We start from the raw sequence: 12,130 nt of genomic DNA, 5'->3' as shown, positions 1-12,130 counted from the left end.
AGACAAAGTGTCAAGAGAAAAAAATATGCCTTATATCAAAGAATAGTAGAAATATCTAGAAACAGAGTGAAATAAAATGGAGGGAAGCTATTTATCACATATAAAGTTCTAAAAAGTGGTTATAAGAATGCTTAAGGAACTTAGTGAGAACTCAAAAGAACTCTGTGAGAACTACAACAGTATGAAAAAGGATGTACAAGTAATAAACAAGAACCAGTCAGAAAAGAGAATACAATATCTGAAATGAAGAATACATTAGAAGAAATAAACAGTAGGTTGGATGAAGTAGAGGATCAAAAGAGAGATTTGGAAGACAAAGTAGCAGAAACAAAACAGAACACCAAAAAATGTTTTTTAAAATAAGTATAGTTTAAAGAGCCTTTGGAACAACATGAAACATACCATAATCTGCATCATAGAAATATCAGAAGGAGAAGAGAGACAGCAAGGGATCAAAAACCTATTTGAAGAAATAATGACTGAAAACTACCTTAACCTGTTGAAGGAAAAAAACACACAAGCCCAGGAAGCATAGAGAGTCCTAAAGAGAATCCAAGAGTCACAAAACAAGACACATCATAATTAAAATAGCAGACGTTAAAGACAGAGAGAGAATCTTAAAATTTGCAAGAGAAAAGCAGTTACCTACAGTAAAACTTCCATAAGACTGTCAGCTGATTTTGCAAAAGAAACATTTCAGGCTAGAGAGGATTGCCATAAAATATTCAAACTGGTGAAAAGAAAGGACCTATAACCAAGATTACTTTTTCCAGCAAGGCTGTCATTTAAAATTGAAGTAGAAATAAAGCACTTTCCAAATAAGAAAAACCTAAAGGAGTTCATTAGCACAAAACAGTATTACATGAAATGTTAAAGGGTCTTCCAAAAGGAGAAGGAGGAGGAAGAGGAAGAAAGAGGAAAGGGGAACATAGTTATAAAGAATATAATGGCACTAAATCTGTACCCATAAATGATCACTTAAGATGTAAATGATTTAAATGCTCCAATCAAAGACATGGGGTAGCTTAATGGACAAGAAAACAAGACCCACATGTATGCTGACTACAAGACACCCACCTCAAAATAAACGATACACAAAGACTAAAAGCAAAGGGATGGAAAAAGGTATTTCATTCAAATGGAAAAGGAAAATAATCTGGTAAAGCAATACTTATATCTGTCAAAATGAAACTTAAAACAAAAAATATAGTAATAGACGAAGGACACTACATAATGATAAAAAAGATTAATCAGCAGAGAATATAAGCCTGTAACCATTTATGCATCCAACATATTAGCACCTAAATATATAAAACAAATCGAGATGAACATAGAGGGAGAGCCCAACAGTAATACAGTCACAGAAGGGGATTTGACAAACCATTGACTACAATGGATAAATCTTCCAGACAGAAAATCAACAAGAAAAAAGGGCCTTAAAAGACACACTAGATCAGATATGTTTAATCGATATTTTCAAAGCATTTCAGACAAAAGCAATAAAATATGCCTTCTTTTCAAGAACACATGGAACACTTTCTAAGATAGACTATGTGTTAGAACACAAAATAAGTATCAATAAATTTAAGAAGGTTTAAATTATATCAAGCATCTTCTCTGATCATAATGATATGAAACTAAAAATCAATCACAAAAAAAACCCTGAAAAACACACAAACACATGGAAGCTGAGTAATATGTTATTAAACAATGAATGGGTCAACAATGAGATTAAGAAAGAAATCAAAAGACACTTTGAAACAAAAAATAATGAGAACACAACAACCCAAAATGTATAGGATGCAGCCAAAGCATTCCTGAGGGAAATCCAAAGCATTACAGGCCTACCTTAAACAACAAGATCAATCTCAAATAAACAATGTAATTTTATACTTAAAGAAACTAGAAAAAGAATAACAATGCCCAAAGTGAGGAGAACAAAAGAAATAATAAAGATCAGAGAAGAAACAAAAAGAGTCTAAGGAAACAATACAAAAGTTCAATGACACAAAAAAGTAGTTCTTGAAAAAGTAAACCAGACTGGAAAAATTTTAATTAGATACATCAAAAACAATGAGATGGGACCCAAACAAATGAAATCAGAAATGAATAAATAGAAATAACAACTGACACCACAGAAATACAAAGGATGGTAAGAAAATATTTCAAAAAACTATATGCCAACTAACTGGAAAATTTGAACAAAATGAATAAATTTCTAGAAACATACTTCAAAAACAGGAAAAATCTGCATATCAGAAAATCTGCATAGAAACAGTAACCAAAAAATTCCCATCAAACAAAATTACTGGACCAGATAGTTTCACAGCTGAATTTTACCAAACATTCAAGAAACATTTGACCTTCTTAAATTTTCCAAATTTGCAAAAGGACAGAAAAGCCCCATGCTCATTGTGTCAGGCCAGCATTGTCCTAATGCCAAAACCAGGTAAAGACACTACAAAGAAAGAAAATTTGAGACAAACATCCCTGGTGAATATAGATGTTGAAATCCTCGATAAAATATTAGCAAACCCGATCCAACGATACATTTAAAAAAATCATACACCATGATCAGGTGGGATTTATTACAGTGATGAAAGATTGGTACAATATACACAAATCAATAGATGTTACACACGAGAAAGAAAGAAAGAAAGAAAGAAAGAAAGAAAGAAAGAAAGAAAGAGATAAAAACCACATGACCATATATGTAGATGGAGAAAAATCATTTGATAAAATCCAGCATCCATATGATAAAAACTCTCACAATGTGGGAATAGAGGGAACAAACCTCATCATAAGAAAGGCTATATATGAAAAACTCACAGCCAACATCATATTCACTGGGCAAAACCTAAAACCATTTACAGTAAAATTGGGAAAAAGATAGGGATGTCCATTTTCACCACTCTTATTCAACATAATGTCAGAAGTCATAGCCACAGCCATCAGACAAGAAGAAATAAAATACATCCAAATTGGAATAGAAAAAGTAAAACTTTCACTATTTGCAGATGACATGATATTATATGGAGAGAACACTAAAGATTCCACCAAAAAAACTGCTAGAACTGATATATGAAATCAGGAAAGTAGCAGAACATAAAATGAATATCCAGAAAGCAATTGCATTTTTATACACCAATAATAAACTAGCACAAAGACAAACTAAGAAAACAATCCCATTTACAATTATATTTAAAAAATAAAATATACCTAGGAATAAATTTAACCAAGGATGTAAAAGACCTGTACTCAGAAAATTATGTGGCACTGAAGAAAATACAAATAAGTTGCAGAATATACCATGTTTATGAATAGAAAGAATTATCATTAATATGTCTGTACTACCCAAAACAACCTACAAACTCAATGCAATTCCTATCCTGATACCAATGATGTATTTCACAGAACTAGAAAAACATTCCAAAAATTTATATGAAATACAAAAGACCTCGAGTAGCTACAGTAATCTTGAGAAAAAAGAACAAGTTTGGAGGAGTCACAGAATCTGATATCAAAGTACATTACAAGGCTGTAATAATCCAAACAGCATGGTACTGGAAAAACACCCACATATAGCTTAATGGAACAAAGTAGCCCTGCAATAACCCATGTCTTTACAGTGAATTAATATTTGACAAAGGAAGCAAGAACCTACAATTTGATAAAGACAGTCTATTCAAAAACTGGCGTACAGAAAATTGAAGAGATATTTGCAAAATAAATGAAACTAGACCACCTTCTTACACCATACACAAGAATAAACTCAAAATAGACTGAAAACTTAAATGTAAGATTTGAAACCATAAAAAAATTTAGAAGAAAACATAGACAGTAAAGCTTAAATATTTCTCATAGCAATAATTTTTCTGATATATCTCTACAGGCAAGGAAAACAAAAGAAAAAATAAGTAAGACTACATCAAACTAAAAAGTTTTGGTGAAACTTTTCAGTGGGTAGAATATATTCTACTATATATTCTACCAAGGATAGAATATATTCCCCAAGGATATATTCCCCAAGGATAGATGTGATGAGGGGCTAATATCCAAAATTTATAAAGAACTTTTACAACTCAACACCAACCCCTCGCAAACAATCCAATTTAAAAAATGAGCAAAGGACTTGAATAGATACTTCTCCAAAGAGAACATACAGATGACCAATAGACATATGAAAAGATGCTCAACATCACTAATTATCAAAGAAGTGCAATTTAAAACCACAATGAGTTATTACCTCATGCTTGTCAGAATGGTTATCATCAATAAATCAACAAACAAGTGCTGGTGATGATGTGAAGAAAAAGGAACCCCCATGCACTGTTGGTGAGAATGCACATTGGTACAGCCACTGTGGAAAACAGTATGGAATTTCCTCAAATAATTAAACATAGAAGCGCCTTATAACCCAGTGATTTCACTTCTGGCAATATATCTGAACAAACCTATACCACTGATTTGAAGAAATATATGCACCCCTGCATTTAGTGCAGCATAATTTTCTTTCTTTTTTTCATGTTTTATTTTAATCATTGTTCAAGTACAGTTTTCTGCCTTTTACTCCCATTCCAGCCTTCATTTTTAATGTTCAAGTTTTGGAAGCCATTTAAATGCTCATCAGTAGATGTGTGGAAAACAAAAAAAGCTACAGTACATTTACACAATGGAATACTACTTGGCTGTAAAAAAAAGGAAGAAAACATTACCTTTTGTGACAACATATATGGAACTGGATAGTATTATGCTAAGTGAAATAAGTCAGTCACAGAAAGACAAATACCATATGACTCTATTTATATGTGAAATCTAATGAACAAAATAAACAAACAGAATAGAAACACACTCACAGATATGGAGAACAGACTGATCTCTGTCTGAGAGGAACTGGATTGTGTGGCTGGGTAAAAAGGTGAAGGGATTAAGAAAAAACTCAGAAACAAGACAACAGTGTGGTGATTATAAGATGGAAAATGGGTGGTGGGAGGTGGAAGAAGGTAAAGGGAGATAAAGGGTGATGGAGACTTGATTTTAGATGGTGAACACAATGCAATATACAGATTATGTATTATAGTATTATACACATGAAATCTATATAATTTTACTATCTAACAAATTCAATACTTTTAAAAAAGACAATATCAAATAACATGGATTTAACAGTAAAAAAAAGCCAAAAATAAACAATTAAGAAATTAAATATACATTGTATATTTTTTAATTAATTGGGTTATAGAAGAAACTGAAACCAAAATTAGGGGATTTTATGTCTTTGGAATTCTGTACGTGTCATCTATAGTATTTACAAGAAAATATATTCTTTACTTTATTTAGTAGAATATAAAATTATCACAGAGTATTTTTAGTACAGAGTAGTACTGTGTAAAATATTAATATAGAGTACTAAAATAAATCAGCTAAGCATTTATAATAAAACATTTAAAAGGATAATATGAAATAATAATAAAGTAAAACCAAGAACTAGTTTTTTTTAAATATTTTTCAATTACAATTTACATTTAATATTACTTTTTGTTAGTTTCAGGTGTACAGCATCGTGGTTAGACAATCATATATTTTACAAAGTGTTCCCCCAATATTTCCCATATCTGCTTGGTACCATATATAGTTATTATAATATTATTTCCTGTTCTCTATGTTACATCCCCAGAACTATTCTGTAACTTACAATCTGCACTTCGTAATCCCTTCTACTTTTTCACCTAGTCCCCCAAATCCCTTCCCCTGTGTCAACCATCAGTCTGTTCTCTGTATTTATGAGTCTGTTTTGTTTTGTTTGTTTATTTTGTTCTTTAGATTCTACATATAAGTGAAATCATATGGCATTTGTCTTTCTCTGACTGATTTACTTCACTTAGCATAATACCTTCTAGATCCATCCATGCTATTGCAATGGTAAAATTTCATCAAGAGCTAGCTCTTTTTTTTTTTAAGATTTTAGTTATTTATTTATTTTTAGAGAGGGAAGGGAGGGAGAAAGAGAGAGAGAGAAACATCAATGTGCGGTTGCTGGGGACCGTGGCCTGCAACCCAGGCATGTGCCCTGACTGGGAATCGAACCTGCGACACTTTGGTTCGCAGCCTGAGCTCAATCCACTGAGCTATGCCAGCCAGGGCAAGAGCTAGCTCTTAAAGAAAGCAGATGAAAGACAAAAATGTTAACTATTTGACAAAAAAATAATATACAATAGCAATATGAAAATTAATGTAACTGTAGTTAGAAGTCTTTAAAAGACAAATATTCTACATCTATGAGTTTGAAAATCAATTTATACATGTATAAATGTATAAAATACAAAATATGTATGTATATGTACATATATAAAATCAACTGATATGTATAATATATATCTATGTACTTAGTATATTAATTGGTATATCAATATATGGTGCATATTAATATACACATTCAGGAAAGACATACAAAAATATAAATTCTTTCATGTAAATAATAAGCACCAAAAAAGTGGAAATAACTTTATCAATTAATAGCAAAGTTATATAATATCTTAGGAAGCTAAAGTGAAATACTATGTTAAATGGAACATTTACACCCACAATTAGCTATCAAGATTACTGAACCAAAAAATAAGCAAAATGTATAAATTCAAGAGAAACCTGATAAGCAGAAGAGAGAGAGAGCACAGAACTATGGAATGTTTTGATTATTATGTTCTTTTTCACCCTCAGAGTTCTAATAGCAAAAACAGTGTGGATTAAATAAAATAGAATTAATGCCTCAATAAAAGGCTGACACTGGCTCTGCCACTGCCAGTTATTCTGCCACTAGAATCTCCAGCTTGCACTAATAGCAGTATTATCACCTTCAACTTTGACACTGCAATAAACAATAATTAGAGGCAGAGTCATATGTGGCTGCCTCATCTTACCCCGATAGATATCTGGTGAGGAGTTTGAGAATGATTCAAGCCATAGAGAATGAGATCCAGGAGAAATAATTTCTTTTATAAATATAAGAGACTTCTTCAGCCTGTATTCTTAAAATAACTTCTAAATGTGGTGAAATTCTAGTTAATTCTGGCCAGTGATGTCTCATGAGATGGCAACCTCTATAACTCACTTGTATTATAGAGTAGCTGTAAGCTGGGAAAAGCAAGGGCTTATAAAGTGTAGAACTATACTGTTCTCTTGCCTTTAGATTTGAGCAGTGATAGTTGTCTGCTACTTGATAACTTCTCCCTACCCCTTATTATAACCAGGAATGTTGGACTTTCCTAGAGGGGCTAGTGAAAGTTAACAGTCAAATGTGGAGAAAGTTAACAGTCAAATGTGAAGAATAATAAAAATGTGCTAAAAGACATTACTGAAAACCAGAACCAACAGAAATGTTCAAGGGAGTTGGAGGATGTATGTTTGGAAAAACTCATAAATATAATATTTTCCAAGATTATAATGATGGCATTTGCCAAGAAAATGTACTCATAAATTTAAAGCACCCAAAATTGAAACACAAATTTTCTCTCCTTAAGGAAATGCCAACTTGATTCTAAAGTTATCTAGAAAATTAAATACTAAAGAATAAACATATGTATTTTTTAAAAATTAGATGAACCTTTTAGGTGCTCACACCAAAATAAGGACCATAATGGTACATAGAAAAAATAACTACTTTACTCTGCAAGTCAGCTGGTAAAAACTGTATTTCCAGAACCATCTTCAGAAGGACAGAATTAGACAACAAGGAGCATTTTAAACTTGTGTGAAGACTTTATTGAAAGAGTTACAAATAATATAAAGATAGTCTTGGGAAATGAAAGAAAACAGTAGAATATGAGAAATTTCTACTGGCTGAAATGACTGAGGTATTTTTGAAGACATGAATTTTGGTTTCAATTAATTGCCATTACCCAAACTTTCAAAAATAATTCATCCACAGAGCAATCTTTCAGTTTATAGTTACTCTGGGAGATTGGGTACTATTCACAGACTATATTTTATACTTGGCTTTATGTGGGACACTGATGAAAGACAGCTACAAGATATAAAACATTAAGAATCTGAAAAATAAAAAAAAATAGTAAAAGATGTTTAAGAAAAATGTGCCTACCTCCTTGCACAAAAAATCCAAAATCTAGATGATAAAGAGTTGGGCAATGAATTTGTCACTAACTTGGGTGCTACTCCAGAGGTCTGTATTTGAATATTAAAATGGCTCCATGAAGCAAAATGATGCTAGGACACTGAAGCTGACATGGATATTACAGTTTCATAAGGCTGCAATAATAAAAGCTAGTGGTGGTGGGAAAATGAAGACAACTGTACTTGAACAACGACTTAAAAAAAAGAATGTTTCAGGTGACTATTTATGTCCCCTAAACTATAACAGCATAATTAGCTCTCATTCATGTAAACACTTGAGCTCTTGTTAAGCTTTCAGTCGTAGGATATGGCTCCAAAATTGTTTATGCTTAGACTAAGGAGTAGATAGGCCTTATTCTGCATTGCTCTATTCAAGCCTTTTTTTTTTCTTATTCTGTTCTAGGCCCCAAACTTTTAACACTAGCATATAGTCTAAAGAAAACAATCAATATGATGAAAGAATTTTTTTTTAGTCATAAGAGACATAAATGAACTGTGGGCATTCTGAGAAGACTTAGATATAAGAAATTCAAAATAGGCATGTGAAAGAGGCAGTAATAGACTTGTTATATGTGTATCCAAAGGCTGAAATGAAAACCTAATGGTAGATAAATAAATAAATAAATAAATATGCTATATGAAAATAGATCTGAAACAAGTCAATGTCACCAAATAGTCATCCAAAAGCGGTTTAATTGGTATATAAAAATTTATTTGATGACAAAGGTGACATTCATTATTAAACAGGATAGGCTGTTCAATAATATGTGCTGAAATAACTATATACTAAAAATTAGACATCTATATCCCAGTAAAAATAAATATAAGAAAATGTTTTTATAATCTTGGTTTAAAGAAACCCTCCTAAAGACATCAAAACTCATAAACCACAATGAATATTACTGACTAAATTGGATAAATGACTAAATAATTTAAAATAAGACATAAATTATGAAGAAAGGTTAAAATATATGTGATGATTTTTAAACATTTTTTAAACTGTTGACACTCTTTCTGAGAATTGTAGAGCCTAATGCTTAATTATCCTTCTGTTGAATATGGGTCAGTCTGAGGTACTTGAAGCTAATGAATGAAAGGCATCAGAAATGACTGCATCACATACAAGGTTAGTTCAGAAAAGGAAATACTGTTTTTGTCCAAATCTCTCTTAAAATGCTTGATCTTGGAACTCAGCTACTATGTTTTGAGAAAGCCCAAGTCACAAGAGAGGTCTTATGTAGGTATGTGGTCAATAGCTCCAGCTAATTTCAAAGATGGAAGCTAGGATCAACCAAAATACATATAAGCTAATAATTCTTCAGATGATTCTAGTTTTCAGCCTTTGATTTGAACCAAATGAGGCAGGGTGGAACAAAGTCAAGTTGTTCCCATCAAACCTTGTCCAAATTACAAATTTGTGAATAAAATAAACATTATTATTCTTTTAAGCAACTATTTTTATGGGCAATTTGTTATGAAACAATACATCTTTAGAACAATATCTTTTGTATAATAAGATTTTATACAATTCAGCCTTGGCCAGGTGCCTCATTTGATTGGAGCATCATCCCATGTACCAGAAGGTCCAGGGGTTCAATCCTTGGTCAGGGTACATACTTAGGTTGAAGTTTCCATCTCCTGTGGGGGAATCATGCAGAAGGCAACCAATCTATGTTTCTTTCTCACATCCATCTCTCTCTCTCTCTCTCAAACCAATATATATATATATATATATATCCTTGAGTGAGAACCAAAAAAAAAAAGATTTTGTGCAATTCAAAAATAAAATGACACACTACCTAAAAATTGACAAAAGTAATGCATAGGAAAACATATGAACAGTACATGTACTCCCAAAATACCCAATAATATTAGTTATTGCAGGACTTAAAATTATAATGGCATGGTAAAAACATATGTGCCATAATAATATGGCAACTTTAACTTCTGTGACAAAAAGGATCTTAAAAGAATACATTTATCAAAAAATAATTGCAGAGGACTTCCAGCCAAGATGGAGGCATAGGTAGATACATTTGGCTACCTAGCACAACCAAAACAAGGACAACAACAAATTTAAAAACAAAAAATAACCAGAACTACCAGAAAATTGAACTGTATGGAAGTCTGACAACCAAGGAGTTAAAGAAAAAATACTCATCCAGACCAGCAGGAGGGGCAGAGAGTGGCAGCTAAAGTAAAGAAGACTTGCAGTAAGACCACAGCTGGCTGAATGGGTGAGGTGGCATCTGGCAGAGTAGGTGGCCCCACATTTGTGTGTGGATAAACTGGGAGGAGCAACTAGGGAGTGAGACAGACCATGCAACCCAGGGTTCCAGTGAGGGGAAATAAAGCTTCAAAACCTCTGATTAAAAAAACCTATGGGGGTTGTGGTGGCAGGAGGAACTCCCAACCTCACTGGAAAGATTGTTGGAAAGACCCACAGGGTCCTAGAATGTACACAGAACCACCCACCTAGGAATCAGCACCAGAAGGGCCCACTTTGCTTATGGGTAGCAGAGGAAGTGACTGAAAGCTGGAGCAAACTGAGCAAGTGGCATTGTTCTTTCTTGGACCCCTCCCCCACATATAGTACCACAGCTCAGCAAAGTGGGTTGCCTCACCCTGGTGAATAACTAAAGCTCTGCTCCTTACTACAAAACAGGCATGCGGAGACAAAAAAAATATATATATATATATGGCCCAAATGAAAGAACAGATCAAAGCTCCAGAAAAAATACAACTAAATGACAAAGAGATAGCCAACCTATAAGGTGCACAGTTCAAAACACTGGTAATCAGGATGCTCACAGAAATGGTTGAGTATGGTCCCAAAATAGAGGGAAAAGTGAAAGCTATGAAAAGTGAAATAAAGGAAAATGTACAGGGAACCAACAGTGAGACTCAAATCAACGGTTTCAACCAGAAGGAAAAAATAAACATTCAACAGGAACAGAATGAAGAAACAAGATTTCAAAAATAGGAGGAGAGGCTTAGGAAGCTATGGGACAACTTTACATATTACAACATCTGAATCATAGGGGTGACAGAAGAAGAGGAAGAGCAAGGAATTGGAAATTTATTTAAAAACATAATGAACAAGAACTTTCCTAATCTGGCAAAGGAAATAGACTTCCAGGAAGTCCAGGAAACTCAGAGAGTCCCAAACAAGTTGGACCCAAGGAAGTACACACTAAAACACATTGTAACTACATTACTCAAGATTAAACATAAGGAAAGAATCTTAAAAGCAGCAAGAGAAAAAGAGACAGTTACCTACAAAGAAATTCCCATAAGACTATCTATCAACTGATTTCTCAAAAGAACCTTGCATGCAAGAAAGCAAGGACCTACATGCAAGATTACTCTATCCAGCAAAGCTCTCATGTAGAATGAATGGAAGGGCAAAGTGCTCCCCAGCTAAGGTCAAGTAGGGGAGTTCATCATCACCAAGCTCTTATCATATGAAATGTTAAAGGAATTTACCTAAGAAAAAGAAGATAAACAATAAGAACAGTAAAATGACAGCAAACCCACAACTATCAACAACCAAACCTAAAAAAAACAAAAACAGGCCCTGGCTGGCTTAGCTCAATGGACTGAGCACGGGCTGCGAACCAAAGTGTCACAGGTTCGATTCCCAGCCAGGGTACATGCCTGGATTGCAGGCCATAACCCCCAGCAACCACACATTGATGTTTCTCTCTCTCTCTCTATCTCCCTCCTTCCCCTCTCTAAAAATAAATAAATAAAATCTTTAAAAAATGAACTAAGCAAACAACTAGAACAGGAACAGATTCACATAAATAGAGATCACATGGAGGGTTATCAGTGGGAAGGGAGAGAGGGGAGAATGGGGAAAATGTACAAAGAATAAGAAGCATAAATGGTAGGTACAAAATAGACAGGGAGAGGTTAAGAACAGTATAGGAAATGGAGAAGCCAAAGAACTTACATGTATGATCCATGGACATGAGCTAAGGTGGGGAAATGACAGTGGGAA

Source organism: Phyllostomus hastatus, unplaced genomic scaffold (assembly GCF_019186645.2).
Source record: "Phyllostomus hastatus isolate PE091 unplaced genomic scaffold, TTU_PhHast_1.1 phas_contig_38, whole genome shotgun sequence".
Classification (NCBI taxonomy): Eukaryota; Metazoa; Chordata; class Mammalia; order Chiroptera; family Phyllostomidae; genus Phyllostomus; species Phyllostomus hastatus.
Note: the sequence above shows the minus strand (reverse complement) of the source record.